We start from the raw sequence: 7,001 nt of genomic DNA, 5'->3' as shown, positions 1-7,001 counted from the left end.
AGGATTGAAAAGAACTGTATATTGAGAAATACAACGGAAAAGTTTTCTCACGATTAAACTGTTTACAGTATCTTAAACAGCAGGGGTAGATATTGTTTTAGTAATCAGACCCACTGAATAAAACATTTCCAACTGACCAGTGAACTAATGAATGCTTCAGTTGCAGAAGACAGTTAGCCCGTGCAAACACACACACACACAGCTGCTCTCTTCTTGTTAAACACTCAACAAGGTCAAGTTCAAGGACACAACACCGTGAATGCTGAGTAAAAGCCTGCATTATAAACATATATGAAAACAATTGCTCCTATTGATATTTACTGTGTCAAAATTTTACACTGTTATACATTACATCAAATCAATCTTTTACGTAAATCAAATAACTTAAAGAATAAAGTTTCTTCTTCTTTAGACTGCAGAGTTATATGCAGATATGTTCAAATCACCACAATATGAATCCATTGAAAATTAATTAATCCTCCTATTGAAATACCATCCAACTATTCCCTCTTTCTACTAATCTGTTGTTAGTGGAATGATGTTAAAAATGTATCTATTTATAGTTCACCTTACGATTCAAGAGATTTATGTGATTTTGTCAGTTGATTTGTGCAGTGCAGGTTCTGTGAGTCTCCACAGAGAAAGTAGCTCCAGCAGTCAGCAGCTAGCTGATCACAGTTTAGTGGTACAGACAAACAAGCTGATATATGTCATCAGCAGCCAGAGATCATCATCAGGGACAACAACCATCCACATGAGAACAAATCTATTATATCGTATAGGAGCCCGTTGAGTCAGCTGTACTGTCAAACATCAGACGTTTATCTGCTGCTCTGGCACATCATGAGCATTTTGTACGGATATATCGTCTAAAACCTGGTCTTCATCTACACCATCATCAAATACACAACATAGAGAATCTGACTGTCTTTACACTTTATAGTGTATGCATCTAAAAAGTGTATGAATGGAATACATTTCAAGTTCTATGTGTGTTTTTAGCAAATTCTGTGTTTAGTCTCTGGTAAAAATGTTGTATGGTGGTAATTGTGCAAGTGCTGGTGATGGTGAGGAAGTTTTGTAATATTGTGTCACAACCAAGGATGAGTTACCATTGCTGCCCCAAAGCCCCACAAGCCCCCTCGCTAATGGCCTTAAGATGAGTGCTGCATTATTACCTGATCCTGAAGCTCGGTCTTGTAGAGGGAGACTAAATCATAATGTTTGGATCCACCAACCATATATTAACTAGATGAAGATTACTCAAGATCTTTACCTTCTAAATGAGTGAGACGTAACGTATAATTCAAGAAGTGAGAATGGAGGCAGCAGGCTGTTTATTAACCCACACAACAGTTTGCTGGTAGCCACTGCTGCCTTAAAATGAAGGAGACCAGTGTAAAGACACAAACAGGCTGCCGATTGCACCCAGCTTCAATTTCTTCAGTTTCATGACCTGCTTTCAGACAGGCGTCAGGTACGGCAGCAGGAGGTTTAATGAGCCGCAGTAATAATGAAGTATGGAGCTGGATAAGAGGCTGGCAGGCTGCTACGTGGAGGCGGGGCAACGACTGTGCTGCACAATGGCTGCAGGCACAACACACAGGTTGACATGGTGGCCCTTTTACCCATTTTTCTCTCACAGCTGAGCAAGGTTCAAATCCTACAGTGGAACAAATATTTTACAATTAAGCTGAAGAATACGCTTCGTTCATACATGGAGTTCAGGACTGTGGAGAACAGTGAAGTGACACCACACACGTTAAACCTCCGTATGGACTGTTATATATAATATTTTTATTACGTTTTTATGTGATCTTGTGTGTTAAATGTACGCAGTGTACAACACTGTAGAACTTGTAAAAGTTAGTTATGAAAGTTAAATTTTGACCTTGGAGTTGCTGTTTGAGAGAAATATTCAATTTCTTTTACTTGAAATTGAAATAGTCTTCCTGTTCCTCATTTAGTCACATTTACCCCCAAACTGCAGCTTTGTAGACAATATAAAAAATTTTTTACACTCAAGTTCCTCTTACTTTCCTTTTCTGGAGCTTTCACCTGCTTCTCGTGCTCTTCCTCAGTGGATGGAGTTTGCTTAGTTGTCATGGAAAGGACTCATCATCACATGACAGAGAGAATATCAAAAAGCTTGTGTTGGTCCTGTGATAACACCCTGAGGAAGACCATGAGGTGAGATTGAAAGCAAGGGATAAAGTAAGTAAGAGGACCTTGAGTTGATTCTTTTGTTTTTGTTTTTTGGCCCAAAATGTTATTGTGTTTAAATGATGCATTATGAGGCTTAATTTTTCATCAGGTAAAGGTATATATATATATATATATATATATATTATTATTATTTTTTTTTTTTCTCAAACAGTTCATCAGACTAATGGGGTCAAAGGTCACTTTGGCCAATGCTGATCAGCATGTAAACAGAAACAAATTAGAGGCATTGAATAGTGATTTATAATCTTGTCTTAATGTTTAATATGAAATTTTTAAGGAAAATTTACCTTATAACTTTCAGCCCAGAACATCTGCTGCATCCTAAAGACGCTGCTGAGAGGAGAAAAAGATCCAAACGTGAAATGTTGGAAATCTGGGGAGCTGTGACAGAGACAAGACAAAATAAAACTCTCCCCTTGTTGTTTGCATGACATAATGTACATCTATTTCACAATAAATTACAAAAACATCAATTTTCATTTTATTTGTATGTGAATGACCGCTCCTGTTGCTTCCTGAACATCAGTTGTTAAAGGTAACATGTTAAACTAGAAGGTAAAAAATGTATCATGTTTGGAAAAGCACGTACAGATTGGTTTGTTTGTCAGCTATGTTGTTAACACTGGGCCTGTATGTGGTTTAGAGCATTTAGTCCAGGAAAAGGTAAAGTTTGTTTTGCACAATAATTTATTACTGGCATTGCTTTTCATCAAATTAACTTCCCGTGCACTTTAAAACAATCCATTCCCACCTCATGTTCAGTCTAAATATTTAGTTTCTACAGGAAATGATCCATCAGGATGCTCTCTAATGTTCTTTTGCAAAGATTTATAAAAGATAATCTCTGAATAATTCAACACTGTTCATAAACAGAAATATTTGTCACTTGTTTTTTTTTGTACATAAGCAGAGAGTTTCCAGCAGCTCCAGTGTGGTTTGCCTGCAGAACATCTTTAACATTTTGGTGTCAGTCCCTCAGAATCAAAGAGTGAGGCTGCTTACCAGAACTGACATGTTAGCACTGAGGATCAACAGTCATACAGGGAGAAATCCATTAAGCAGGCCCAGAGGACAATTTCAAGAGAAAATTCTGCAGAAAATAGACCAGAATGCAATCCAGTAACAGGGTATGTTGAGTTTGAAGCTATTTTGACTAGTTAAATGTTGAGAAAGTATGGCTGGCTGACAGAACCAAAACTGCTGCACTTCATCACATCAGTTGATTCTGGAGCAAAGGGGAGCACTGCTGCCACCCCAGCCTTTCACCTCATATGTTTAGTGTTTGTTCTTGTTTTCACGTCAGCATTTTGTTTGAAATATCCACAGCTGCAGAGTCCTGAAAGGATCCCTCACAGAAATTGTAAGAAGTTTTGAAAATCTTGGAACTGTAATCAATGGGCACCCTAACTCCACAGAAAATACTGACTATATTTTGAAGAAGGACACACAGAGATCTACTTAGAAAATGATTTATTTTGGAGTTGGTAAGTGATCCGTATAGTGGTGGTAATATTTTGAATATGTAATTTGGAAATTTGACTGTTGAAATTGCAGAAAATAGCAAATACAGCTAGTAAATTAATAGGTAAAATGGATTTGTATATTATAAGGAGCAATGCTTTCTTTGAATTTTTACTGCATTTGTGCTTTTAAGTCATGTTTTCAGTTATTATTATTGTTGTTGTTGGCTGTCCTCATCAGCTGTCCTGTCCAACTAACCAACGGACTGACTAGTTATGATTCAAGATGCCCCTGAGCGAAGCATTCACCCTCAGCTGATCCGGGATCGGCTGACTGGCCATGAGGGCAGCAGACAATGTGCTTACTGTCAGCTCTCCTTAGGGAGACGGCGATGATGAGTGACAGTTAAGAGAGGGATGAATACATTGATAAACAAGAACAAATCAAACTAGTTCAGATGCTCCTCCTGTGTCACAGCCTTTTGTCAGCAGAGGATGAGAATGTTTCCTCAACATGAAGTCTCAGGTGCAGAGCAACGGTATGAATGACATCATGTTGTGACTCCATGTTAAAGTGCACTGCAGACTTTGTAAACTAATTTCCTGAAATTCACATGTGCCAGTCTTCTCCCTGAAACTGCCTAATTGCCCTGGGAAATTACAGTAAACTACTGGCAGCTGTGGTTGCCAGCATGATACTGTTATTTCTACAGTGTCACTACTGTAATTTACCCTCACAGTTTATTAGTGTAAAATGTACCACTGTATTGTAGAGTAGAATGTGAGGTTTTATAGAGTAATACTGGAGCTAGTCACTAATATACTGTGTTCCCACAGTGTTGCTGTTGTGGTCAGTCTCTATGTGTGCATTACAGAAAAGTTTTCTTCATATTCATATTAATAAAAACAAGTGCAATTTGCAGACATGCTGTAAATAATAATGTGTCTTAAATTAGTATTGAGATCTAAAAATGAGCTCAAACATGCATAGCCTCTAAAAGACAACTGACAGCTTCATAGAACTAATCATCTATTCAAAGGCAGCACTTTATAACAAGTTGTCAGAAGTTTAATTTTAGCTCTAAATATCTTAGAAACGTGAAAAGTAGCCTCCCAAACTGTATCATGCGCCTAAACATAAATATACCTGCTTGTCAAACTGCTGCACACAAACTTTGTTCAAAGAAACAAAAACAATATAAAAGCACTGCAGAGACCTGAAGCTCACTTACTTTGAGATACTTCTAACAAACCAAATAATAAGCAATGCAGTGCACCCTGTGGGGATTTTGGGGCGCAAAACATCTGCAATCTTGTTTTCCTCTTGTTTTTTCAATTCCCATTGTTGTGTGTTTAAGATTATATAAATTTAAGTGCGGAGAATGGGTTTATTTCAGGCCAGTCTTCCAGCGCTCACTGGCTAAGAATGCATGATTTCATCCATTTTATTGGATGTAGATATTCCTGTTATCTGGCTGGTTTATCTAAAGGTTATTATAATAACTGAGTCTTCAGTCGCTTTGGTAGCAGCGCGTGTGCCGCCCGCATTGTTTTGAGTCTTTTTTCTGCCACATTTTGCTGGTTATCCACACTGTTACTGTGAAGTGCTGCTGAGCCATGTTATAAATGCTGTAGATTTAAAGATTCTGTCTAAATGACAACCAAAGCTTCCTGCCACACTCCTCTGCACACATGTGAAACAAGAAACTGCAGAACAACGCTGAATATTTAATTCCATTAAGTTTATTTACTTCTGCCGCTCTGTTGTAGGGAAATACGGGCAGATGCGCAATGTTAAAGGACTCAGACTGGGATCAGGAGTGGGAAACGTTCAGGACATCACTGCTCTCTGACTTTCCGACAATAATTGTTAATAACAGTCACTTCAGAGGCTCGGCATGGTGGGCCCCTCTGATCCATGGGCCCCTGCGCCCGGTAGGTAAATCAGGTACCAGGCCTGATATCCATCCATGTTGTCTCAATATTAACGATTTTAAAATGTAACATGTCAGTGGGCAGGCTGTCGGGTTTTGTGGCGCTGTGTATTTTAATTACATCAAGTCACGTGTATCTCAACTCTCGTCTCACAATATCATAGCTTGTTTTCAGAATGTGTTTATGTGCGTGAATCAACTGGATGCATATGTGCCTCAAACTGCCTCTTGAGGAACGAATTAAGTATTTTGATTCATAATAAATTATTATTGAATTGAACTGAAATTAATTACAGGTGCGTTACTGAAAATATGAGAGAAATACAAATAAAAAAAACATTGTAAATGATATCAAAGAGCTAAAAAAAATGTGCGCAACTGGCTGCAGTTTGTGTGTTTTCTGAGGATTTAGGATCAGATTTTCTGGAAATGTCGCGAGTTAACGGCTGCGAGACTTTAGCATCTGAGAATAAAATGAGGAGTTCTTATAATGCACAGTGCTGACAGCATTACGGGCTACTTCTGAGTGAGCACTGACACTAAATGAGATCGAAACAAATTAAGGAACACTATCAGCACCAACATTAAGATAAGGCATTTCTGTGCTATCAGTCAGTGTGATTATTGATATGATTTTACATGTATGAGCAGTTATTATTATGGTAATAATTTATCTTAGAAGATAACAAACGCTTGGTTATATTAACTCTTTTAACAGTTTTTTGTGTGTGACTATTTGCCGTCATCAGCCCATGCACACATTGCTGAATATGAAATGTTCTTATATAAACGCATTTTAATACTATCTTCATACATTTATGCAATAATTAACGGCCCGAAAAGAGCCTCCCTGGCTACTTCAGTCGTTACAACTGTAAAAGGACAAAAGCTGCTGTTTCACTGAGAACTGTGTTGATATTTTCTTATCAATACTCTTATTTTGAAGGGAAATTAAGTATTTTTGGATTCAGTTTCCTTCAGCCTGAGGAGTGTCTTCATCTTGGGTGGAGGCGGATTTCTTTTAGTTAATGATTCACCGAGAGACCAGTTGGGATGTTTGTCTTTATACCAGTTAGACTGGTTATACTGGACCTTGCCCGTGCCCATCTTCTGGGACAGCATGGCGTCTTGCGGTGTCATCTGCACGGTAGCGCACGCGCACACACACACACACAAATTGGAGAAGCTTCAAGGTGTGCGGTGGCCTTGAACTTGAGCTCATTACATCTGTCTGTCTTTCTGTCTGCACCCTCCTCCCCCTCCCTTCGCTCTTTCCGTGTTAAACTTGACCTTGACCCTCAGGGGCCAGTCTAACCCCCCCCAGCAGACCACACTATGGGAGAGAGACTGGCTGTCTGGGTGGTTTGTGTGTGTGTGTGTG

The sequence above is a fragment of the Morone saxatilis genome, unplaced genomic scaffold, assembly GCF_004916995.1.
Source record: "Morone saxatilis isolate NCDOM2014 unplaced genomic scaffold, NCSU_SB_2.0 Contig14, whole genome shotgun sequence".
Lineage (NCBI taxonomy): Eukaryota > Metazoa > Chordata > Actinopteri > Moronidae > Morone > Morone saxatilis.
The sequence above is the reverse complement of the archived record's forward strand: the minus strand, read 5'-3'. Positions refer to the sequence as shown.